Raw genomic sequence first — 27,908 nt, forward strand, 5'->3', positions numbered from 1 at the left:
ACTGTTATGAGTGATGGTTTTAAATGTTCTGGCACTTTCACAGGAAGATGAAAAATATACTCTTGTGTTACGTTTTTTCAATCCTGCCTGAGATTTTGGGTACATAAGGCAGATTGTGCTTTTGCTGTTCAAAGGCTTCTCTGACATTCACAATGAATTTAGATGTGGATTAATATTTTGTTGATTATTTTTAGGCTAAGCATTACTAAATACAAAGTCTGTGCATGTCGCAAATCTCTTAATAAGAATGAATAATTCTCTGAACATCTGTAAAAAGATCTGTCATTCCATGATTTCATTACAATCAAATAATCAGCAGTTATATATCTAACTAGGAGTATATAATACTAAGAACCTATGAATGCTACAGCTTTGTTAGTGACAGGTTTACTAAGATTTTGAGGATCCTGTCCACCAATTGTCCTATAGAAAACAACAGAGCTGACAAATTTGAGGAATGCTGAATCAGTGCTGAAAAACTTCAGAACAGCTTAATTGCAGAGTACCATGATTGTTACTATCTTCAGCTGAGTGAATGGTGTGCCAGGCATTTAAAAATTAGATCCTCGTTTTTTGCTTTTTATTATCATCAGTGGTCTTTTAAAATCTGGGTTTAATCATGCAATGAGTACTCTAGTTGCTCTAAGACTGGGATGTTACAGAGGACATCTTCTTCTGGTTCAGGGATCCCAACAGATGCCCGTTACATCTTCTTTTTCTACAACTTGAAGTGAACTGAAAGATGCATTTGCTTTAGTTCAAGCCTTAGCACTGCTTATATTTAAGCAGTAGCATTGGTTACAGAAATATCTGCTTGTCAAATTTTACTTTGTGCATAGATCATGCAAGTTTGATTGACATGAGCTGTCTTTTCTTTCCACCCTACTACATACGTATGGTTATGTCACATGACAGAATTTCCCAATTCCTTTTTAACAATGTAATGATTGTTTCAGATTACTGTCATAGGTGTGGTTGTGAGGTTTGAGGTGCTCTAGAATGGGGAGTTCTCTGTAGGAAGTAAAAATCTATTTTCATACCTTTTACCAGAGTCTTTCTATCTTTGGCGAGATTAGATGATTATTAGCTTTTGAATGGTATGGTTACAGAAAAATAGCTTCATATTTAATTGGCATATCAGGCAACCATTAACCTGGCACTAATCTAATATCTAATAGAGCTTTCTACTTACCAGAAGTTTTTCTGAGGTACTCCTAATCTTCTGCAAAATTGGACAGTTGAGTTACATTATGGATGATGTCCAGAAAACTCCATGTTTATCAGTTTCAGCGTAGATATTTAGATAAACATCCAAGATGCCTCTTATCTTGGCATGCATAATTCTTCACAGTACACTTCTCAGACCAGTGAGAAAAATCCTCACAGGTGGAAAAGCACAATTCTAATGAAGCCATTTTATTCTTTGTGTGTTGTTAGAAACATCCTGACATTTTATTCTGTGAAAATTAAAGTTTGTATGTACATATTTGCAAGGATCTGAGAAACGTTTAGCCATGCATTGAGAGCACGAGAGAACACGAGTCATGTATGGTTTTTTCATTTTTAAATTCCAAGTAAATAAACAATTGGGTTTGTAATGACTGCAGAAATAGCACTGTAGTATCAGCACTCAGTAGAGTGATGTCATAAAGACCATTTAAATGCTTGGTTTTAATTAAGTAAACGGCTTTAAGTAAAAACGAAGAAGAGGGACAATAAAGGTAAATAAACATCTTAGTGTGGACTGTAAAATGCTTCAAAATTCCAGAAAGAACGTGGCCCAAACTGAAACAATTGAAGTCAGTAGGAATCTTGTACAACCTCGTGCAGCTCGGCAGTAGGAGGAAAAAGGAGGAAGCTGGGGCACTTCTCACTGTATATACACTGACTGTGTATGCTGTCACAGAAACCAGAATTTAAAAGAATCATCTGTTCTGCTGCTTGAGGCCTCTCACTGCTCCCTTCAAAAAGCAACATGCATCCTGGGTGCTCAGCTACTATGGGTATGAAACCCACACATGAAGAAAAGAAAGTGTGACGATACTTTCATATTTATTCTTGTACCCCAGAGAGTCCTAATATGCATTTTTATTATTTTTATAGAGTTTCTTTTGGCTATGCAGTGTTAACAATTGTCCATAGCCTTTTACTCCTCCTTCCTTTCTCATTTATGCATTATAAATCGTATATGCCACTCATTCCTCTTGATAGTCTCAACTTCTAGTTGAGCTAGAGTTTCCCAGCTATAGCTAGTCATGATTCTCAATTACAGTGTGTTTGTGAGGCCAAATTGTACTTTTCATGGACTTCTTAAGGCCGTTAGAACAGACGATTACTTTGTATTATGATCCATCCTGTTACATGGAGTTAGACAGTCTTGACCAGCTACCAGCAACCTCACTATGCCTTTGCCATGTTTGCTAAGTCAACTAAAAGTCTTTTTCAAATACAGTCTGCATTCTTTGGCAGTGAAGCAAATGTCCTTGTGGTGCATTAAAGTAGATTTTTGTGTTATGAAATTTCTAATCTGTGTGCATTTAGACAATCTTTATGACTTATAAGAGTAGAAAATGCTAGAAAATAAAAGCACATCGAGTAGCCTAAACATCCAGTCACTTCCACGTGGGTACCTCTTATCTTATTGTTTAATTCTTTTGAACACTATGATCCTCCTGAAATGGACACAGAATCTTGAAGTTCTGTGTGGTTTGCATTTTAATAGAGTAGATATATAATGGCTTGTTCTTAGCACCTTGATTGACATAATCCTGACATGCAATGGGCGAAATTTCATCCTTGGAACCATCTATCTGATTTGCATGAGCTACTTATGCACAAATATGTAGCTAGAGGTACAATAAATGGGCTATGTGATGACAATATAATACAGAGCTCCAGGTGGCCTCTTTAGACAAACAGAGCTTTCGTATTAATACCTTGATACTACATACGGAATGAAAAGAAAGACCTTTCTCTAATAACATGTACAAAGGCTTTCATGGATATTTTGTTATTTTAAATTGCATACATGTGCAGTAAAACTGAAACCTAATATTGACATAGCTCTGAAGTAAATGAAAAGATGATTATTATCACCGGAAGTGTTGGCTAGTGTGCATTTAAGTAACTTGCAGATTACATTCCTCTGAATATATAATTCTAGTTAGTTTATGTTCCTTTAGATTTACAAAAAATTTTCCCTCATCTTTTTTCCTAGTCTGTTTGTAAAATATAAAAATTATAACTTTTTCAATAAGCATGACCAAGCATATGTCAGAAGCTACTTGCTGTGAGGGTAGGACATATAAATTACAGTTAACCACAATATTATCAAGCTATTTTTAATCAATACTTTTATTCTGAGTCACTTTTCCATTAGTGACTTGTGTAATACTAACCCAACTTTTTGGGTCAAGGAGCCTGTGCAGACCTTAAGGTTCCAAATACCTTTCTGAACAATTAATAATCTGTGCAAAACAGGAATATTGGCTCTATGGAGACATGAAGTAGCATTGCAAGTTTAAAATTACTAGAAAATACTGAACAAAATAAAATACTATAACAAGGTAATCAGGCAGACCTTGGTGAATCCTTGTGAAAGTAGAGCATTAAAATACCGTTGGTTTGGGTTTTTTTTTTTGCATTCTAGTTCCACTTATTGGCTGTACGAAAGCCCATACTGGGCAACTTTTACAGCTGGAATGCCAAGTGGAAATGAATTACAGCAGAACATGGAGGGGAAAAAAAGAAAAATCTACCTCCTAACAGAAATATGGCACCTTATATATGTGCAGTGTCCACTTTCTTGCAGTGACTGGCTGTTATTGGGGAAGAACGATGAGAGATGCGTAACGCTTCCCATCCCTAATCTCCCTACTCATAAAGGTCAGTGTCTCAGCAGTACCCTCAGCATGTTCAGTCACTGTAGTGGGAAATGTTTCTCTTCCTTGCCTGTCATGCCCTCATGCAATTTCAATTCTACTGTTGTAGTCTGTCTCTTTAAAGCTAATATGTCAGATTCTGTTTTCTTCTTCAGAAATACTCAGAACTGGGATATGAGCTTAAACCATTTCCATATTTTGGCAAGAAGGGCTCACATGGTCCAACATACCTGCTTGGTAGCTTCAGTGCTTTGAATAGTGATTGAAACAACATGGTAACTCTCATAGCAAACTGGGAATAGGCAAGTTTTGTGCTTTGAATGTTACTTAATTATTAATTAAAAGTAGCTTGAAACTGAGGGTATAATCGGTGAATGGTAGTACCCATCCTTGGCCACTGTAAAAATTAACTTGCTGCCTGGGTGGGAGTTTGAAGCAGGATTCTGCTTGGGCGACTCAGTGAGTTTGTCATTGTTCTGCCCTTTTGGTTATTTCATCCAGAGATGCTATATATAGGCTGTGCATTCAGAACTACCCCAGATGCACAGAGCAGAAAAATGGAATTGCTAAACACTTTTCTTTTACGAGACACTTTTCATTTCCCAGAGTGTTTGATGATATTCTGGGGGAGGGGATATGTTTTGGTGGTATTTCACAAAGATTGTTGTATAATTGGGCAGGTATTAATCCAAACTCAGTTTATTTTTGTGTTTCAGGATCACTGTCTTGCACTGTCCAAAATACTTAGGCTTCAGGCTTCAGCTTTGAACTTGCATAGTAGAAGACATTCAGAACAGTGTGATTAAGGTTCATTCCATACCTTGCACTAGAATTCATAAGCGATGGTCTCGCCCCTTTACAATGCGTAGAAAATTATAGAATAAACGAGATGATACTAGTTCTGTGATAGTTTAGACTGGTTTTGTGCTAGCTTTACAGGAATAAAAATAACCATCTGCATAAAATTAAAAATATTAAATTGCACTCTTATCTATAAAACTGAAAAGCTCGAAGGGCGTGCAGTTATTACTGCATCTAAAACGTGCCTTTGTCTGTCAATGTTGAATTGGTTTAAATTTCCTCTCTCTTTTTTTTTTCCTCCTAGAATTTTTCTGTAGATAGGATTTTTTTTCATGTATGTTAGGAAATAGTTGGTTTTCATGTGAAGTCCGTATGTTTGGATTTGAGAATATTTAATGGTGGTGGTAGAAATGCTTATGCTTTGCTGAAAATTAATAGCAGAAGTAGTCCTATGCAATTTATTTCACCATAGTACTTTGTCCAAGGTAAAGTTAAAGAAAAATTAGTCATGTGCCCAACTTCTGCTTCAGTTACTTTTCTTCAAAGTCGTTTATCAGATATTTCTGATGTATATTCTTCTAGGTGAAAACAGTTAATAGTTCAACGTATCTCAGCCTGAAAATATTCTACAAGGTATGACGGATACACAAGACACCTGGAAGGAATGTCAGCTAGTTTATATCTGAGCTGATGCATAGCTGATTTTAATTTTTGACCAGAATCTTTCTTTTGTGTCACTTTATTCTGGCCAAAATCACTTTTGTGTGGAAATTGTTTTGCAGCTTGTGTGGAATGAGCTTGTGGTTTTGATCTGTTTCCTAATAAGATGGTCTACCATAGTAACTGTGAAAACTGACTTTACCTAATGCCTTTTATGGTCCTTTTGTCAAGATTAAAGAGATAAGAAAGGCAAATCCTCAGGAACTAAACGTGGAGTTTTTTAGATTGTCTGTGAGAGATGAAGTGGATAAGTTTGGTCCTCGTGATGTAGTGTCTGTTCTGTAAGCAAATAAAAAAACTCTCATCCACAGATGTTTGTTTGGACACTTTCCCCAAAAGCTGTTTTCGTATATGAAAACCCAAAAAGTTTGAATGTATTTTGTTGCTTGGCAACCAGAAGATGTGGAGACACTGTCAGAGAAATGCTGATCCTACATTTCATTAACCTGTATGTCCTCTTTAACGTAGAGGACACAGTTATGCTGTGTAGTATCTTTTATAGATATATCAGGGTGCCTGTTTTTACAATGTCGAAAGAAGAAATCGAAGATTCAGCAGGACAGGAACATTTCTATGTTAGTACCCAAAACAATAAAATCTGCCTTAGAATTACTGCTTTCCAGGAGCGGTAATTCCAACAAAGACGTAAAAGTACTGTTGAGCAGCTTATACATGAATAGAAAGGAATAATCACTGGTTGACACGTTACTAGGATTTTTTTATTTCATCTTCTTCCTTAAGTTTGGTTTAAATGTGGGACTTTTTGAAAGCTGTACACCACAAAATAAGTGGTGTATACGCTAATCCTATTATTCATTAATAGGATTAATGAGTGTACCTCCTGGATAAAGCTTTGAAAATGTACCCTCTGGGTTCTAAGCTTCCCTTTTTTTTGTGAATTGATTGTCAAGATAATCCACATATATGCAAGAACATTCTAACATATGAATTATCTATCTCTTCATGGGCCTGAATTTTGCTCTGCATTTATCATTAGTAAGAATTGTTTCTATACCTAGGGGCATTCTAGCAAAACAGTGCAAATGAGTAATGTGTTATGCTGATGCTTTTAGTGGTTATCAGTTCTGTTTAGGCAAGACATCTTGGATGAAAGAATTAAAGTTATCTTTTAAAAAAAAAAATCATAAATTCACTCATCTGTAATTTGAAAAACAGACAAATTAATGTATTATAAAGTTCAAAGTAAATAGGTATTAACTGAAATAGAAGTACTAGTGCATTATTAAAGCTGCAAACAACTTTCTTAGCTTACGATGTCCTGGCTGCTGTTTTTTCCTAAGCTGAGCAGACACTGATCTGAAAGACAGATATCATGTGTCTCAGTTTAAAGATCCAAAGTCGTCTTGTAGGCAGGTATATCTTCAGAAATATCATTGGTGTTATAGCACTAAAGTTTTTTGAAGGCAGGTTTTTCTTTCTATGTGAACACAAAGATCTGCTAGAATTGCTTACGAACAAAACTCGAGCTATCAATTAAAAAGAAACAAGAAACTATCTAATATTATCATATACTTTTCTTGCTGGTATGTATTTGAAGCCCACTTCATCATCTTCAGAGGCAAGGTGCTTATGTCTGCCATTCTGTGATTGAAAGCAGTTTTCAGGTTGGGATGTAGCTTAATTGGTGAGTTTGAGTTGTGGGTTTTTTTTAATTTCTTTTTCCCCAGAATGACTCTTGAGTCTTATCCACATCCCTGTGCTATGATCAGTGAACAAAAAAAGAGAAGGACAGTAAATGAAGCTCTTAGCTGATATGCTGTCTAGTAAGAAATAGTGGCAGTATTATATATAGTGAGACAAAAAGCATACTGCTTTTGTACTCAGGAGCACCTTTTTTTCTCTGATAGAAGAGATTCTGTTTTTGAATCTGATATCCTATCTATTGATCAGTCATTACAACCTTCATTTGGCACAACTGAACCCCTTCTTAAATCTCTTTCATAAAAAAAATTCTGAAGAGGAGGAACTAAAGATGATTCAAGCCTATCATGAGATAACTTTGGTTCACCCCTATTTTGAAAAAAACACTTGTCTGATTTTTGTCATTGCAAAAGCAATTAGATGTGTAAAACTTCTGCTAAATATCTGTTGGAGAAAGAATCCTTAAATTCATCCTCATTCACTTTTTATTATGCTGGAGGAAAGGGTTTTGTTTCAAATATTTGTGTCATACAATTTTGTTTTTGTAAACAGACTTTTTTCCTACACAGAATTTAGTAAATTCAAATTCATCTGCATGATCATGTTAGAATTGTATTCAAGGTGGAAATGGAAATTTAGACTGCCTAAATATAGTTCTTCCCAAGATTTCCTTCAGGCTTTGTCACCCTTGGGTACTGAAATCTAGCTTGTTTTATATTGCTTAAAGCTGGAGTTGCTGCAAACTTTTTTGATCAGAAGCACAATGCTATAAGCTCTTCTTTGTGAAAACTCATCAAATTCCTTGGGCTCTGGGTATACAAACATGTACAATGCTTAGTCCTGGCCCTTTGTTCAGACTAGTGTTAGAAAGAGGGTTAGAAGCTATATACTACAAAAGACTTTTCTTATGTTTTGTTTTGTGTCTTCTAGCTGTGACAAGTATATTTGTATGCTTTAGCTTTCTATTTCTGAAACAAAGACCAGTGTAATCAATGCTTTTCAATAGAGTTATCCAGACAGAGAAGGTAGGAAACCAGATGGTTTTGAAGATACGAGATGGAATTCAGGGTGCTGTGTTTTAGTCCATAGTCTATGCTTAAATATGATTAAGGGTAAGATTCCAAAACAATCTGTTCTATTTCTGGGTGACAAGTATAATGTTATGCTAGCCCTATCCTGCAGCACCCTGGGTCACTTGTCTGGGTACAAGTCAAAGATACTTCTTAGAGAAGTCTCTGATGAAGAAACTAGAGTTTTCAAGTGGAGATTTAAAGCCTGGAAGCTTACCAACTTTTGTCTTGTTAAGAAGAATATATTAATTAGATACAAGATTAGTCCCATTAAAATCAGTGACAAAACTCATTCAGCTCACTGTGATACTCAGCACAATATGGAAATGAAAGGTTAAAATTTGTTACTGGCTGCTACTTTTTGAAGTACTTGGTGGAAAAAATGAGTTATGCTCCTATGACTACAGATTCTAGGTTAAGATAATGATTACTCAGTAACTGAAAATTTTTGGAATTTACTGCTAATTGGGAAGTTAGATAATAACAAGGTGACTAAAGGTTAAGCAACATGATTTGGAAAGATTTATGGATGTATTAAAAAAAAGTTTAGAACATCACGTTAAAGCAAATGGTGAGGATAAGAGACTATCAGTGTGTATGCATTAGTAGCAGAAAAAACACAGTGGTGAGAGAAACATCACTGGTATGTTGAATCCCCAGCATTAAAAATGTTCATACTTGTTTTGATGTTTACGAATGTTCAAAACTGTTACCAAGCTATGAGGGAAAGTGGCACTTTGCATGTACAGCGATGCCTCATAATATCATTGCTACCCAAATTAAATTCATGTTATAGGAACCCCCTAGTGCTTTCAGTGCAGAAGAACAACTAAGAGCCTGCTGAAGCAGAGAGTGTGTTTTCATATCTCTCTGATGACAAGCCCTCTGGGCTCAGATAAGAGGAGGTTGAGAGAATGGTCATTTGGTCCATGATAATATCTGAGTAGCAATGTCCACATAGCTTTTAAATAAGCTATGACGACTAACTAAAAAAAGTTATATCCAGGCTGTGTGCTCTTTATAGATAGCACAAAGATTCATTTCCGAGATTGCTTTTGAAAGAGGGGCAAGTGTTATTTTTGGTTTATAAATGGGATTAGTGTTCTTTGAGAGACAGTGGTATCAGGTAAAAATCTACATCTTTTTTGCTGTGATAGTAATATAATTTCAAAATGTACGTTTCCTTTCTCTTTCTTCTTTCCCCTGACACTCTATACTGACATTGTGCCAGATGTGTTACCTAGTCAGCTTGCCTGCTTTGCCTCTGAGGAAGTTGTGTATATAGTATCATTTTACATAGGGGAGATTGTTTTGGTTTTGTTTTTTTTTTTTTTAACTAACATATTTTACTCTTCAAAGATTTAAATTCCTTTTGTGAAGTGCTTTTTACTCCTGGAGGAAAAATAAATTGACAGAAGTATAAAACATTTACTACCTCTTTCTCAACCTCTTTTCGCTTCAGTATTTTAATCATTCATCAAATGATTCATCTCTGCAAAATTATGTCATTATAGAAGACAGTCAGGCCATCTACAAAGATATATTCCAGATGTGTCTACAAAGATACATCCAAAGATACATTGGCTTAATGAAAATTCCAATAGTAGACATGACTGTTAACTTTTTTTTGTTAAATTTTGTAATCAATAATACATTATTGATCTTTCCCTGAGCTTAACTCTTGATGTATTAGCAAAATCTAAGATTACATCTCTAATGCCCTTCTAACAGAAAAATTGTTTTCAGTCTACCTGAAATGTTTGTTATTCACTAATATGGCAGTTATTGTTAACTGAGTAAGTTCAAGAACAGAATATATTTATTTTTGCACATATTTTCCTGATGTTCTAGAACAGTCTTTTAGACAGAAAATTAGTATGACCTTATGAAAATAAAGTTCGGGAATCAAAAATACATTTTGCAAAATACTTTATTTCACATAGATGTGTATTTTCAGAGAGAAGACAAGTACAAAACCCCACATCTTCATATGGAAGTCAGTGGGAGTTCTGACCTACTTAGGCTTATGCAATTTTAACCATTGTATTACTGTGTCAAACTATGTAATGTAATTTATTATTTGATTTGGGTTTTGTCTGCATATGAAATATTATTTGAGAGGATTTTTATCATATATGTGAATCAAAACCAATCTTGTTTTATCAGTGCAGTGGATTAGCTTATGTCTTTTAGGACAGGATTTAAAGTAAGAGTTGTCATCTTCTGTGAATGTCTTTTGTTAGTAACAGATAAAATAATCACGACTAATACTCCTGGCTACAGAACTGTATTTCAATAAACCTGTAAAACAAAGACTAATTAGATGACATGGTCTGTAGGAATAAAATAGAAGCAGAAGTGTAAACGAAATACTGATAAAATTAGACAGACAATGCAGTCCAGACCTCTTCCATTCATGGTACTTTTTCCCTACACAAACTTGCCAGAGTTAAACACAAGTATTTTGTGACCTTGTAAAAGCCTGACATTTGTATTCTTTTCATTCTAGCTCTTAGTAAATGCATTCAGTTTTCCGTTAATGACTGAAGAAAAAAGAGGTGCAAAGAGGACAATAGAGGGATACATTGCTATTTTGCTACTAATTAAAATAACTGGGTATTTTGTGTCAGTTGTGGGTTAACCCCGGTAGACAGCTATTTGTCCATTTCCAGGAAAGTAGGGCATCATTGTGCCTAACAGTTACTTGGGAAGAAAATGCTGTAACTCCGAACATCCCCCCTTTCTCCTCCTTTCCCCCAGCTTTATTGCTGAGCATGACGTAATATGGTATGGGATATCCCTCTAGTCAGTTGGGGTCAGCTGTCCTGGCTGTGTCCCCTCCCAACTTCTTGTGCACCTCCAACCTACTTGGTGGTGGGGCAGCATGAGAAACAGAGATGGCCTTGACCTGTGCAAGCACCGTTCAGCAATAGCTCAAACATTGGTGTGTTATCAACACTGTTCTGGTCACAAGTCCAAAACACAGCACCGTACGAACCTGCTATGAAGAAAATTAACTCTATCCCAGCCAAAACCTGTACAGTGTCTGAAAGGAAGGGACAAAGTGAACAGGCAAAGGATTAATGCAAGAAATAGAAAATAGTTCGCTGCACTAGCCTGACCAGAAGAGATCAAAAGTTCCTGTGTGAGCTACCAAGCAGTTGTGACTTACCTATAAATGCTTTGGCACAATAAAGCAAGTAATAGACTGGCCACTAGCATGGTGTGTTTTGGCATACCTTCAGTGGTTATCATGGATAAATATGCAACCTTGACGTTATTGAGGACTGGGCATATGTATGGTTCTCTTTCACACGTTTCTTCTGCAGTTCTCCTGTAGCACATAACAGAACTGCACTCAGTGCTCCTTTTTGTATGTATGTATGTCAGTGTCCTCTGAACTTGTATAAATAAAACAAGCAAATGCTATTTCTTTCTATGAGATATGATGCTTGAGTAAAGTGAAATTTTACCTCTTTGCTTTGCAACACAGATATCACCGTTACGGTGAGCTGAACATCAGTGCTGTTTGTTCTTTTCTGCCTGTCAAGCTGAAGAGTCATTTCATGCCAAGCCTGGCGTCCTCTACAGAGGGCTAAACCCAGCTTATACATACATAATCAACTGTAATTTTAGTATAGCTCCTCAGGTTGCCATCATGAAAACTGCATTGGGTTTATTCTTTAATACATTGATTACAATAGATTATTCAGTAGCAGAGAGAACCAGGCACAGCTGAGCAACTTTTGCCATGCTCATGGCATCAGGACTGCTGTTCATAACTTTATTTGAGAAGGTGAAAAATGTTCTGCTGATAATGCTGAATTTTGATGATGCAGAAGGTGGGAGGGGAGAAAAGAAAGAGGCATATCCCTCTGATGACTGATAAATCCTGTTTAATCCTTCCAATTTATTTCCCTCTCTTTCAAAAGGCTATGGGAACACATTGTCAACATTTTCCTTTTTTTCTTTAAATTAATGCAGCTAGTTATTTTGTTGTATCTCCTGCCTTGAGGATTCTCCCCTTTTTCTTTGCCAGGTTCCTCCAGTCATCATTCCCACAACTTGCTTTATGTAATCCCTGCTCTATTCTCACCTCCAAGATCCCATTCAATTTGAGTTTGTACAGGGAATTTTGCTTTCAGTAATGCAAGCTAAGGTTGTTCCAGTGTGTTTCCTTCTTGCCACCCTCCCCCTCCAAATGTATGTTTTTGAAGTCAGCCTTCTGGAAGGACATGAAACACCACAGGCAATCATAATTTTGTGTTAATGAAGTTATTTGTCAGTGAATTAAAATTCAGAATTGATGTTTTCAGTTAATTAAATATGAAAAATTACAAAAAAGTGCAACTGACCCTGCTGTTTTGATATTAAGTTCCATTTATTTGACACTGCACTTTCAGCTTTCAGTATTATGCAGCTTTTTCTGCATTAACAATAAAATCTAAAAAACACGAATGAATGAAAAGCACGTTCTCATCAGTTAACCATGGGAAGCTAAAATCCTGTAGTTTAGCACTTGTCTACAAACCAAAAGTTATTGACTAAATTTTCAGATTACGGTCTTACAGTCTCAAGTAGCTGGAAATGAAATAATTGCTGCTGTAACTATTTAAATGCATTCCCTGTGATCTAATTGCTTTTGCTTTAAATGATTATGCCCCTTCCTCATTTAGCATGCCCAATGCATCCACTTAGACTTACATGATTCATTTTGTCCTCACTTTAGGATAGATTAAAATGTTGTTGCACTCTGAAACGGGAAGTTAGGACTAAGAATGTGTAATTTATTTGAAACTCAAATAAATGCTATTTAGGTTAATGTCCAGATGGTTTGAAATAGACCTCTGAAGGCACAGACTAGGACTGGTCGAGGCTACAAGCGCTGCCTTCTGCTGCCATTGAGCATTCCCTATATTTGTGCAAATATTCTGCACTTCAGGGTAGCAGTATATAGCAAATAGAGAGCATGTGCACTGGGTTGTATATTCCACCCTAGACTGTGCTTTTTTGCACACTGATACATATCCAGTTGCTTTGGTTTATTTTCTTCACAGAAAATGTATATGCCATGACTGAAGGAATACAGAATAGTCCCTTTTAAGGTGAAGGGTGGGAGGAAGGAATAATGCTTAACGGCTGCTAATGGCTGGCAAAATGTTGTATGTAAATTAATGCATTTTGACTTTTTGTGTGGGCAGATGGTAGGTTAAGGCAAACCTAAAGATATTTCCTCCCATGATGATTTTGTAAAGCAGCATAGCAGACTGTCAGTTTGTACACTGTTCTAATGGGACAAATTTTCTGATTGCTGGGTTGTTGTGTGGAGCTAAAACTATGTGAATTGTAGCTCAGTGCTGTATCCTGGTGAATCAATGTTTGCAAGTATCTGCAATCATACAGATTGGATTTCTGAGTGACTCTGCCTGTGAAGGGTAATAATTTCTGGCATCTTAATCTCCCTTCTCTTAGTGCAGATGTCTAAAAAGAAAAGGCCATGGTTGTATTTAATTTTGTGAAATCCTGCATGAAACTTGTAACTTGGCTGAGCTCTGCGGCTTAATCCAGCCACCTCCTCCTCCCAGCTCCCAAGGAAGATATCTTTCTCTACTTGGTTCCTTTCCAGTCCCTCTAATAGTGCTCTCCAGCTCTGAGTGGCTGAAGTGCCTTCTATTTTGTCCTTTGCCAGCCTCCTTTTGCTGATATATAGACAGGTTGCTATTTGCTCTAAGAAACAGCTTGATATACACTTCTGCAGTGAATCTGGGAAACATTACTGTCCAAAGACAGCAGCTGAGGTACTCTTTGAAACTGAGAAGCCCTAACACCCACCTTGACAGGATTGACTCAGCATATTAATTTAAAATTTCAACCTCACTGCTGACCCCTATATTGCATCAGCTTTTGGGTTTGGAATTTAGCCTTGGATCATACTTGTTTCTGAAGTTATATTTATAACCAAAGCAGGAGAATAAAGTTATTTTAAAAGAAAACTTTGGAAGGAATGGATTATGTTACTAAGTACTCCCCAAGCCTCTGGTTTTTGATTATGAAATATTGCTTTCTTATAAAAGCAATATGAACAGCAGCTGACTTCCTGATCTCTGTCTTCACGTAAAAGTTAGAGCTCAGGCGTTCATTTAGAGGACTGAATACTTTTTTTCACTAGAGCCTGTACAGTTGTTCTGACATTCACAGTTAATATTGATACTCTGTAGGCCAGAAAATATTACTAGAGAAAGAATGCATCAAGGCTGATTCTGCTTTGAATGGAGTCAGTGGAAGTTTAACCATTGCTTGTAAAAGGAGGGAGACTAGACTGAGAAAGATTTATAATTCAAATGTGTTTAATGGTTGTGTATCTGTATGATACAGATTTACTCACACTGTTTTGAGTATATTTTAAAAAGACAGCGTCTCTTATTTTCTAGGGCATTGTCTTGTTTTTAGCCTTTCCATAATTAGTCTCTATTTATAGAGCAGATCAAGAGAAGTAGCTCACAGATGTCAAAAAGATGCATGTTTTCTGACATGTGTTTTCTTGCTTTAACTTTATGCAAATACTTTATTATTAATGCTTTTTAAAAGACCACAGGAGGTATATAGACTTTAATTTTTTTCTGTATGATTAATGCCAGCCATTTGGTTTTTGCTTTCATTTGTAAGGACTTCAAACTCTTCCATAAAAAGGAGAAATGGGCTATGTGTATTTAAATGTACACATAAAGATTAAAGGAATCGCAATCCTAATTTTTTTTAGTCACCTACATCACTATAATGGATCTCTAACATGAAAGTTCTATTTTACAAAGTGCTATTACCAGCACTTGTTTCCATTTTTCATCTTGGAAAAACATTTAATTTCCAGCTTAAGTTCTCGCTACATATTTTTAAATGCTCTTATATTATAAATGCTCCTTCTATGTCTCAAGAGGTTAGGTAATTTACTGCTTTTGACTCAATAAAATTCTTACAGGCAGTTATGCTACTGAAATTTTGTAAAATAACGTGGGATTAAAAAAAAAAGTGATGAGTAGAGTTACTATCACCCTAGTCACAAAGTTGTGTGTTTAAATGCATGTTCCTGTGAACTGTATTCTGTCTCCTAGTATTCTTGTATATTCTATTCTATATAAATTCAGTATCAGTCAAAAGTCCTTTGTAGCTGCAAATAAAATGTAACTATTCCCTTTTAATATGAAGTTAATAATGAAGTGGTAAATGCATAAAGCAAAGTATTTTAAGGCATGTAGGTATTCTAGATACTGTGTTAGCATAGAAAAAAAAGACACCATGAATACTGAGAAACTTATATTTAAAGTGTGAGCCCTTCTATAGAGCAACAGCAACCCCCCTGTTGACCTTCAAGTGACCTCACTTACCACACTGCCTTAAAAATGAGATAATAATGGAAGTATCCTTTGTTTATAGTATTCCATAGAACAAATGTTTTTACTAGAGGCTTTTGTATTTGTGCTACGCAAAATTTTTAAAAAAATTAATTTCAGCCTTTATATTGTATCTTCCATCTTGGATTGTGAAGGGGGAAAGGCTTTCTTAGGTTTTCTTTTCCTGTTAAACACTTAAATTTAGCGTAAAGAGTCAAATCAAAATCTTTAATCATTAACAGGCCAAAGAACTGTTAAAGAATAAAAGAGTCAGTCAACACAGTTTAATAAAAGCTATGCTGTCCAATGAGATCATATAATACTGTGCATTTATACTGTTGTATTAGCTATAAAAATCTAAACCAGTTTATAATATCATACAGTTATGTAGGTACTTACCATTTTAAAAGCAGCATCAAGTGGAATTGGTGGAAAGTCCCCAAGGTGTAATCAATAATTGATTAAAATTATGAGCCTTTACGGTATTATTTTGAAGTGCACAATCTGAAATTAGAGGAAATTTACTGACAGTTGTATATTTTGTGGAAGGAAGGATTGCTCAGACATATACTAACAACAAAATCGATGTCTGTTGCCTTCTACAGAGTACAAGGAGTGTGATTTATTTTGAAAATGTCTTTCAGCTGGGTAACTAGGTAACTTACACTGTGCTACACGAAAGAGTTTGGATTCCATTTTGTGAAGCAGGATTCCAGTGCAATGAGTGAAGGAAACAGATGGAGTAACAGGAGGACAGATGGGTACCAAAAAATTACAGCCACCGTTTTCAGTACCTGTGCATAAACTTCCATAAATCAATTTATTTTCATTTACTGAAAGAGGAAACCCATAGATTATGAAGCCAAAGCATTACAGGGCCCAAAACCACTCTATGTTGAAAGCATATATTTGTGTGATTAATAACAGTTCTAGATGAGCTACATGTGAGAGTAAAATTTTCTGTGGGCAAGAACCTTGCCTCCAGTCATTTCATTCTGTTAGGGAGATTTAAACATCTCTCTTATTCAGTGGGGGGAAGATTCGTTGGTTATTCTGCCATATTGGACAGCTGTAAAGCTTTCCTTGTAGACCAGAGGTGGGCTACTGAAGTGATGCAGTGAGTGCTCGGGGGCTGCTCCACCACGAAGGCTTCAAGCAGTCTGGGAAGGAGCTGAACCTGGAAGAGCCCAAAGTAAAGGCTGAGAGTGCAGGAGGCCACTTTCTGTCCTGCAGCAGCCTGAATTGCAAGACACGAATGGTGGATTAGAAAAATCAAAACAAATTTACTATATATATACACCAGCAGTCCTTATCTGCTGCATGGCACAGCTGCTCTGTCACATACTTGACCTTGACTTAATTTGATCATCCCTGTGGTTAAATAGGGAGTTCAGCTGTGAGCCAAATAATTTCTTAACACCCCTCACCCTACCAGTAACTTCCAGCTTGTTGTTGATACTCTTGAATTTTTATATGAACACCTGTCCATTAGAAATTGGATGGTGCCCATCCAGACAATTTACATTTATTTTAGAATGTCTTGCAATTAGTGGACTTTCAAAATTGTAGAATACAAATAGAAATCACCCTTGTATTCAAAATATTTGAGAGATTAAGAAATATAGGTCAGAATATGTAATTGCTCTCGTTCTTGTTGAATTTATATCAGGAAGTTTTCTTGCATAGAGGCACTGCATGAATAGCCACTATATTTTGGTGCAGCAAAGGCAAAAGTATGAAAAAGTCTGTAACTCAAATATCTTGGAATTGGCTTTCTGTCAGATTTTTATCCCAGTTCCTTTTAAATTTTCCTATGAATAGTTTGAATTAAAAATTTACAATTTTCTTAAATTTTTCAAAATAATTTTCTAATTAAAAACATTCATTTTAGGGTTTAGGCTCACTACTTTTGTAATAAAACATAAAACAAATATGATGTTTTGTCTTCATATGAAAAAAGATTGGTTAGACTTTATCCCTCAATCTATTAAATGCAATTTAGAGCTTAATGTGGCAAAACCTTAATTTTTTAGCTTTGTTAGCTGATTGTAGATTACCTTCCCTATATTATCTCATTCAAGGTGAGCATTGCAGCGCTGGCTGTCATGAGTGCTAGAGGCTGGGTTACAGTCTTCAGCCATAAACAAATCCCATTCAAAACTCATCATCTTCTCCTCCCACCCTTAAACAAAACTCTGTGGGATTGGGATGTAGCCTATGAATCAGGCAAATAGTTCAGAGGAGGTGTGGTGGGATAAATAGGAAGGAAGATGGTTTGGCTTGGTTTCATAACTGAAGTGGAAAAGAAATCATTGTTTGGTTTCCTTCAATTAGAAAACATTAGTGATCTGAATCCAGTTTGAGAATGGCTCTATTTATGCAGATGCAAATATACTAGTTTTCTTTTTTTTTTTCCCCACTAAAATTTTTTGAGTTGCAGAAACATTAATACAATTGCCATGACTATTTTTTCCCCTGGGACTTCTTACAAAATTCCATATCTGTATAGTCATTGAGCTTCTTCCCCTCCCCCACCAATCACTCTTTTTCCAGTCTGAGTTTGGAAAAAACCAGATATGAAATAATGTTTCCTTTAAGCAGGTAGGAGATAAACTATACTGCTTTCTTAAGCCATCTATCTGAAAGAGTTTAAAATTTTAACCAGGCTCAAAACAGTGAGCAACTCTTTCCGATTTTTGTAGTTTAAAGATGGTAAGGAATTGTAACTTAATCATTTTGAAAGCATAGAATTGCTTTGGAAATTAAACTCAGACTGGAATTTACTATTTACTACTACAATTCTTTTGAAGACAAACAAGCTTGCAACACACAAAGTAGTCACTCTTAAATACTTATTAAAAGTAATGGTCACTGGTAAGTCTGCCCTAATAGATAACCCTTCAGCCCATTGAAACCTGGCAGCATGTAGTGTCAGGAACATCTTGATACTAGTATGGAAGAGCAGTGTAATTATTTTGATCTATATAAGTTAGACTTGAAGAGAAGATGGTCCAAGGAAAGAGAAAAGGCCATGCTGCCATCAATACTTATCAGCAGTAAGTCTAAGTGATGTGCAACTTTGTTTATATATTTGATTTGTATGCAGCCCAGACTGAGATTGCCCTTTCTCAAACTGCTTGATCACTTTTAATTCCCTAGAGGAATGCTTTTAGAAAAGAGTAATCTTGTACAAGGCTCTTGCTCATCACTAAATCTGGGGCTTCTTGCCCTGATGTGGAGAGAGAAAGAACATGTATGCACTGCAGAGAAGAGGGCTCTTTGTTAAAAATCTCCCGGCAGTCCTCATCTATTAGGCACTGAAGATAGTTACCCAAGTGCTAAGGCTAATCTAAGTTGCAACAAAGAGGAAATCTCTCTAAAGTGGTTGAAACTCAAGTGCTTGGTCTTGTTTCTACCCACTACAAAAGACGGTACGCGAGTTTAAACACTTCCTTGAGCTATCATCCCTCTGGTTTTGGTTCCACTGTTCTGCTTGGAGAGAGAGTCCATACATACTGGCTTATTAAGGCAATATAAGATGACTGTCAAACAGCTGTGGGGCATACATGTCAAAAGAAAGGTCACAGTCTTCTGTACAAGTACAAATGGGAATAAATGCCCAGTATATTCGCTGCTTTTGGAGCATCTGTCAAGAGCTGAGTATCCAGCAAGATTCCCATATAGAAAATTACTCTTACCAAGGAATTGTTCCTTCCTGTATTTTTGTCAGTCAGCCAATCATTTGCAAATGAGTTGAACTTCATCATCTAAGCTGCAAGTTGAAAGAAGTGTATTTTGTTCTCCATGTATATGCAATATGTATGAATTAGTCTAATAGATTAGTTCAGTTACTAAGATCAACCAAACTCCAGATTCCATTCTGTGTATGAAATTAGCATCTTAAGTTTAAAATGTAGGTATCATTATTTCAGATAATGAAAAACCTTTCAAATGAGTTACTTCAGTCTTGTTTCACTTCAACAACATAAAATATTGGATTATGAAGACAATAGTATAATCTGTATAATTGGTAAAACAATATGCCAGGAAGAGTTTGGGGGGTCTGGGAGTTCAGAATCCCCACCTCAACTTTGTGTGCCTCAATCCAGGTGTGACTGGCTACAGGGGGTGTGTGTTTCAGCCACCCTCCCCACCAGAACCATGCTAGCCAGCAAGTCAGAATGCCCTAGTACTTTTACTGGTAGAAAGTAATTACAGAATACTAGGTATTGTAGTACAAAAAAAAAAAAAAGTTAGTGTTCTTTCCACCACAGATGAATTGAACGGTCTGTAAATAACACTTTCTTTTCACCTCGTGTGCGTCCTTGCACAAAAATGCTGCTACTGAATTGTTCTGAATGTGTCTTCGCTTAATTTCAAAGCTTGAATTAGTGATTAGTAAGAACCTTGGGCTGTGCTTTGCTGTTTCACTGTTAAGTAGTAGATCAAAAAAGAAACTTAAAGCTCAGTGTAACTGGTGGTTGTTAACACCATTTCTGCTTGTATCTTTGGGGATTCTCACCTACTAGTCTTAGTTACTTATTCCAAAACCTTAAAAAAAAAAAAAAAAAGGCCCCGGGTAAGCACTTTTTCTTCTGATACTGATTGTTCTTATTGAAATTGCAACCTCTTCTTTGTGATGGGGAAGAAGGAAGTATAAACCTGCTTGAGGCAGGTTTTAACATTTTCAAGCCATGACTAAAGCCAGTTTAGATCAGTTGGCAAGGGCTTGAGTGAATGTAGGGACAAGCTGAGGGGAGGTGGTTAGGACCATACAATGAAAAATAAACGTAGATAAACAGGAAAAATATAGCAAGGAATATGATGAAGAAAAGAGCGAATGAAGGTATGAAGGAACTTAAAAATTGGAGAGACAACAGTGATTCTTAGAAATAAAACTTGAAGAAATAGGATAGCAAAAAAACAGAGGAGCACATAGCAAGAAAACACAAAGCGCAAGTGTAAAAGGGTTGGGACTAAGAAAGAGAAAGGTCTTCTGAAGATAACACCTGTCTGTCAATCTGTCTGACTTCTTTTGTTCCAGACTGATTCTGTCATCCCCCGCACCTCATATATCCTGTTGACATGTAGGCTTCTTTCCCAAGCAAACCAGCTAGATGCCTTCAGGACAAGTTGTGGTAAAATCAATAAAATTGTGTGGTTTAAATTGCCCTATGAGATGCAGAGGATTTTTGGTCCGTATATCTATGCAGTAAGAACATGGCAAATCTATTCCTGCTAGGTCTGAGCACTGCGGGTATGAGCTGCTGCTCATTAACTGCCCTAGGAACTGATGCCAGTTTCTTCCATAGCCCCCTGAAACAGTATATATGTGGCTTTAGTTCTTCTAGCAGTAAGTTTATGTTACTGCATGTGTAACAAACTATGTGTAGTGGTCTGTAAAATGTTTAGACATGAACACGAATCTCATCTTCTATAAAGAAAATGGAAGCTTTCAGTATACTAGAAGGTCCTTATTTGCCCTTATTAATTTAACTGTTCTTTCCACACTGGTAAAGAAGCCCTTCCCCCCCCCCCCCTTTTTTTTTTTAATTTCTCACTAAATAGTCACATGAAAAATTCCTGTGATTAATCAGGAAACTTTCAGTAAAGCATGCAATGTCAAGCTTTTTGGGGGGAGAGGGGAAAGTGGGGGCAGCATCCAAAATGATTTCTAGAACATTGAAGAAGAAATAGGATGGGGAGTCTGGAGACATTTTTTAGAATATTTAGCTCTAACAGTTGAGTATTAATAATTTCGAGTGACGGAAACAGGAATCAAAGCACCTTGTTGTCTGTATATGGTTAGTATAGGACCACCTGTGAATGAAATAATTTTAAACATATCCAGTTCTGAATTTCTGATAATACTTTCTTCTGACTCTGGATAACCATTTTAGCAGTATAATAGATTATGTTGTTTTTCCTTGGATACTTTTAAAATTTGTATATATAAAACTTCCTCAGACAGACACAAATACAAAATACTGGGTACACGCACAAAGGAGATGATGTTAAGCAGACAAGCTTGTGTAAGGAACCTGATTTTGTGATAATGAATGTTCTGCAGAATGGTTATCATGATATCGTTCTACTTAACAATAGGAGAGGAATGTGTAACTAAATAACTCATTAGAACAACGAAGATCATGTTTAAGGCACATTCATTTTCCTCAGCCCTCTTTTTTCCCCCAGACATCCAGCTCACTAAAGAATTTGTCACTGCAGAGGATGATGTCTGGTGTATGACTTGTTTCATGCCAGCTATCTTTCATAGGCATTTGTGCTACTGTATTCCCTTGACTCCATCTGAAAGGAAACGTGTAGGATTGTATGTCATGGAAAAATAGTCATTCCAATGCTTGACTTTTGCCATGCATTTAATCAAGCTGGAGTAGTTCAGTAAGCTTTACTACTAATATTTTTAAGCAAACAGAAAACACTTACGGCCATTATCATACTTGCTGTACTTTAAGCTAAAGACTGATGAACTGTTGAAGAACTAGAAACCACTGGCTATGCTCAAAACTTTCATATTTTTAGAATAAAATATTTTGTCATTCTCATTTTCTGTAGCTGTTTCTGTATACCTAGAATTGAATCTTAAGCGTTGATTTGTTCTGATGGTATTTCCATTTGGAAATGTCAGATATTTCAGGAGAAATTTTATCCCTAGAAGATCTTGAATTGCAGCCCTATTATGCAAATTTTATCCTTGCAAAGCTGAATGGAATTTACCCAATTCTAAACCTTAAACCTTTTGTGGAATGCCTCTATTAAAATATGGCCTCAGAGTTAGGAAAAAAAAATACCTAATTTTTTAGGTATTTAGAAGCTAATCTAAACTAATCTAATAGAGAGTATTGTGTGTGTCTGTATATGACAATGTAAGTATATATAAATATAATGTAAGACTATAAATATCCATTTCTTTTGTAATGACTGCTATATATTGTAAGTAGGGCATCTGCATGCTGCCTGAGATTAAGTGGTTGCTTCTTTAGTTAGTAGCAGCAGCAGACTTTTGACCTCTTTGTTAAATAGCTGTTCGTTGCAAAGTTCATGCCACCCTTACTAAACTGAAGCTCTACTGTATTTAGATTAAATAATGACCAAGGTCCAGTCCTGCAGCTCGCAATTATTTTTTTTTTTCTTAGTGCTGAAGTCAGCAGAACTTCTTATCACAGGCTAGGGGCTCAGAACTGGCTCCTTGTGTTTGTTGAACACTGTAATTCCATGCTAGCTTGACTTCTAATTATGTTCTCTGACGTCTCGCTAAGTTTTTATCTGCTTTATACTGCAGTGACAAAGGCCGAGTGTATTTTAAACAGAGGCTTATCATAATATTTTACAGTCTCATTAAAACTTTTGGCCAGTCTGGTCTACAGTTTCATCTTTTTTTAATGCATTTCCATTTTTTCTATATTGCCTACACATACTGAATTTAGAAGATGCTTCATAAAGCGTCTGCTTTGGTTACAGTCATTTTACACTTATTTCATCATTATTGCATGAGATTTGTATTGAGTATATAATTTAGCTTGCTGCTTGCTCTGTGTTCAACCAAAACATGAATTCTCTGCCATAGCACTTTCATTAGAAGAAAAAAAGAAAGCACTTAAAAATAAGAAGAAAGACAGGTAAAAATAACTGCTTGTCCTTTAGGAAAATGCATTTTATTCTTTCTCTCAGCTGAAACAGTTCCCACTAGAAATATTCTCGAGTTACCTGTTTTCCAGCAAGTTCTTATTCTCTCATGCATCCAATCTAAAACATCATTTTGCTGCTTGCTGAAATTGAATCGAAGACTTTCAAAATCATTTAGAGTTGTAAATAACACTCATCCTCCTATCAAGTACTATGTAATAAACCATTACTGTTTCACAGTGCTGGAAATAAAAATAAGCTCTGCTATGTGTTACAAAAAAGAAAGTTCTTAAGTCTTCATTTTAAAAGATTTAGAAAATAATTAAAAACAGTTTTGGGAGTTTTTGAAGAGTTAGTGTTTGCTGCCTATCTTTATATATCTCAAATGTATGAAAAGAAATCGCTGTTGCTGCTTCTGCAGTACCAGAAATGAAATTCAAAAGTTGTTTACACAACTAATAGTTCATTCATTTCATATTACAGGTAGAAACGCAGTATTTTTATCTGTAATGAACTGAGAGGTTCGTTAACTTCAAAGCATTGCTACAGTGTCTTACCCATATGAATGGGAATTTATACATACAGTACAATATGTGTATCCGTTATCCTCATACAAGCCTTGTGCTCATTTTACAGAAAAACAAAGTAAACAAGTAATGGTGCTATAATTAACTTTACTGAAAACTAATCAGAGTCATTCTGTTACTTCAACCTTCACAGAACTTATAGACTCATAGAATCATTGAGGTTGGAAAAGACCTCTAAGATCATCGAGTCCAACCGTCAACCCAACACCACCATGCCCACTAAACCATGTCCCTAAGCGTCTCATCTACACGTCTTTTAAATACCTCCAGGGATGGGGACTCAACCACTTCCCTGGGCAGCCTGTTCCAATGTTTAACCACTCTTTCAGTAAAGAAGTTTTTCCTCACGTCCAATCTAAACCTCCCCTGCCGCAACTTGAGGCCATTTCCTCTCGTCCTATCGCTAGTTACTTGGGAGAAAAGACCAACACCCACCTTGCTACAACCTCCTTTCAGGTAGTTGTAGAGAGCGATGAGGTCTCCCCTCAGCCTCCTTTTCTCCAGGCTGAACAACCCCAGTTCCCTCAGCCGCTCCTCATAAGACTTGTTCTCCAGACCCCTCACCAGCCTCGTTGCCCTTCTCTGGACACGCTCCAGCACCTCGATGTCCTTCTTGTAGTGAGGGGCCCAAAACTGAACACAGTATTCGAGGTGCGGCCTCACCAGGGCCGAGTACAGGGGCACTTACTTCCTTTCTACAAAGAAGATCATACATGGTGGCACCTCAAATGGCACTTGCTGGTGGGTAATTATAACTATTACAATGCACTTGCATTTTTGGGTCAGAATGTGAGAAACTGGTGCTAGCTGAGCATTATTCTAGATCTAGCTCTCAATCAGTCCCTTCAGTTGCTCTCGAAACTTTGAATCCTTCCCTCTTTCACTTCCCTTCTAGAATTCAAGTATTAATGAGGTAAATAAAAAAGTCTTGCATCACTCAGAACAATTAAGTGTGTACAAATATGAAAGTTGTATTCTGAGACAATGTTTCTTGACTCTGATAACCTTTATGGTGTATTTTGGGAGCAGAAATTAACTGGTGCTTCTTCTGGACTTCACAAGCAGTTCTGTTTCTGTTGTATCTTTTCTGTAGTTTGTAGAAAAGGTTGGTCTTTGAGAAGACTTCAATTCAGGAAGTAATTTCGGCTTAGGCTATCAGACCTCTTCTTTGGATGTCTGTGCGTGGTATGGCTTTTTCTATTCTGTATTTTGTAGTCTTACACCTTTTTTTTTTTGCCAAAGGCTTATCTGCTTATCACTAATTCCTGTCTGAGCACCCTACATTGTACAATGACACCCTAGGCCTCGTTAGCAAGCTACTTAATATTTCTTCAGAATAATGAATTGCATATTTATTGTGATGACCAGAGGATAAAGCGGTTCCTATTCCCCAATAATTCAGTTCATTCTAATATTCTCTTCATGCCAGTTCTGATTTCACATCTCTACTCCTTGAGCTATCTGCATCAATTTAATTTTTGTATGACAAAGCACTATACACATCTGTGCAGGTCTATAAATAAAAAGCAATAAGCTGACATCTTTCACGTGTATCAAATGTATTTCATACCCTTTTTTCTGATATACTTGCTATTAAACTTCTGTCTCTTTATATCTATCACCTGTCTGTATTTCCCATGTCCCTCTTCCCCTTTTCTGGCAATTGACAGAGTTTTCAGCTGCAGATGAAGCGTAACACACCATTACTCTCTTCACTATGTCTACCTCTGTGCTGATGGGTTCACACAGGCATTGCAGACACTTTTTCTGCTATGGCATATAAAATAAACTGTCTACAGCCATGTACATTTGCTTTCACACATATAAAGTACTGCTTATTCCAAGCAATATATCTACATATAAGGAGAAAGTTGTGGATCTCATTAAAATCTGTCTCTGAAATGAAGGCAAGGCTAAAAAACAGAAAGCAACAAAACATTGGCAACTCAAAGCTCTCAGTGATCTAATCAGGCCACTTATTACATACTGTCTGTAGCAGTATCTAATATATTTTAAGTGTTCATGTTATACTTGTGCATGGAAATTGTCCTGTGTTTATAAAATTCAGCTGGACATTCGTGTTGTCTGTTTTCAAGACTCAACTACAGCCAGCCACCTGGCCATAACTGGTCTACCAGGATTGAAGACTGGTCTCTTAGCCTGACCGATAGCTGTCTATCCATCTGGCATGGAAGCGAATCGCACTAATTGCTCTAGGACACTCAGCAGGTTGCTTTTGTTTTTACTTACACTGCATATTACTGTACCTCATCCTTGTCTTGTGGCTTGCTCATTAGCCCTGCTCTTTAGCCCCTGACTCCTCTCTTATTCCTAAATCTCCCACTTGCAGTACAATCCCCCTCTGGGTTTTGCTCACTTAGTGTCCTTACTGGCAATACTCCTGTTTCTCAAGCTCTTGAATTCCATGATTTCTCCAGTTCTTGACTTAGGATCATCTTAACTAGATCTTTCATCTATTAAACAAAATGGTTGAGCAGAGACTTTGTTGACAATTTTAGTATGAGGCTAGACTTAACACTTATCTCAGGTTACTGTTGTAAAGTGGTCTGTCAATCTCTGATGCTCCCTGCTAGTGTTGTTTATTCATGCAGGTTTTTTTATAATTTTAGGTATTTGGGGCTTTAAAAATATAATCTTTAAGCCCTGTAACACCTAAAAGTGCAGTTTTAATTTCCAACCAAAAGAGATTAAGACTTCCTTATAAACACTTTTGATTGAAGGACCTGAAAGCCTAAGACAAATACCTCATAAAATATTGTAAGATTTTTAACAGAATCACAAATTATGGTGACAATACAGTCTGTTACACCAAACAAGCTACAGGATTTATAAATCCAAGTAAAGAGTTATGGAGAAGTCAGGGAAAGGAATAGATACCTTGGGTGTCAGCAGAAATAGTTGATGCATTTCAGTTTGAATTTTATTCACATTTAGCAAGATATACAAGTAAAGCTGGGTCTCTGGGTTGTTTTAAAATGTAAATGTGTCGACATTAAAAATAGGTGGTGTCATATGAGAGGATGGAGAAAAAGCCAACAAACAAATCCCCAACAGTGAGGTAAATCAGCATGCCCTTAAGTGATAACAATCAGATCTTTAGGGGGGCTAGTTCACTTTTAGTGTATTCATCCTTTTTTTTTCCTTTTCTAGAATGTTAAGTAAAATCCCATGGAATTTTGTCTTACAGCAATACTACTGATGTATGTTGTGCTTACAATCTGTTCAAAGAACCAATGAAATGACACAGGGCTTTTAATTGAACTGCAGTACTCACTGATTTTTCTGGTTGTAAATAACAAAATAGTCAATGGATAACTAAATTAAAACACAAAATTCTGGGTCAGAAACCTGGAATAGGGAAATGTCCTAAGTAAAGAACAGCTCAGTCTAATCTTGTATTCACTTCTAATGCACAGGAGTATAATCCTGTCAGCAAAGGGAGTCATTTAGATAGATGAAAATAAAAGGCCTTTGTGTACAGGCCAAGTCAAGACTGTTGTATTACTGAGCTGTGCTGTGATTTTAGCACTAGTGTTGCATGTGAAGAAGTTAGCTTTTGGGTGTTTAAGTCCATGAGTTGGACTAATTTTCCACTTTTGTTTAATCTTCCCACCTTCTTCCCCTATAAATCCTTTTCATGGTATTCCATATATGCAGCAGTAACCTTAGTCCCATTAAAAAGCTGAAATCTGTCCGGAACATATAATTTCAGTATATGGCTTTCGTACTCATGTGCATTTGTCACTTACCTTTTAACACTTGCTTTTGAAACTACACCAGGTTTAGCAGGTGGTGCTTTTAAAACTAGGAAGTGCCGGTCAACAGAAGAATCCTTGCCAATGTGTTTATTTCTGTGCATTATGATTGTTTATAATACATTTTAATAAATCTGAAAATATAACATCTTTCCCTACCAAACTGTGCCTTCACATTTGGCAACCTGTACCTCTGCCTCACTCTACTACAATTGCTTTTGTTGCGTACAGAACTGATCCCATAGTTTTTCCTCAAATTCCTTCATGATGATTATGCACAACAGCAGAATTCAGCCTTCGGTTTTTATCTACCCTTTTAAAGAAATGAGTCTTACGTAATCACGTCATCTATCTCTTCTTAACTTTTAAGTGCATG

The 27,908-nt window shown here is 36.4% G+C and overlaps 1 protein-coding gene across 5 annotated transcripts in view; it reads right to left on the reverse strand.

The window, feature by feature from the left end:
- B3GALT1 (beta-1,3-galactosyltransferase 1) overlaps positions 1–27,908 on the reverse strand; it is a 218,014-nt gene that overhangs the window by 48,238 nt on the left and 141,868 nt on the right. For 3 of the 5 annotated variants that reach the window (XM_076342688.1, XM_076342689.1, XM_076342690.1), the window contains one exon: positions 15,922–16,026. The exons of the other annotated variants lie outside the window; for them this stretch is intronic. The gene's annotated coding sequence lies outside the window, so the exon portion shown is untranslated. The remainder of the gene's footprint in view (positions 1–15,921; positions 16,027–27,908) is intronic. 5 annotated transcript variants of the gene reach the window in all.

Source organism: Aptenodytes patagonicus, chromosome 6 (assembly GCF_965638725.1).
Source record: "Aptenodytes patagonicus chromosome 6, bAptPat1.pri.cur, whole genome shotgun sequence".
Lineage (NCBI taxonomy): Eukaryota > Metazoa > Chordata > Aves > Sphenisciformes > Spheniscidae > Aptenodytes > Aptenodytes patagonicus.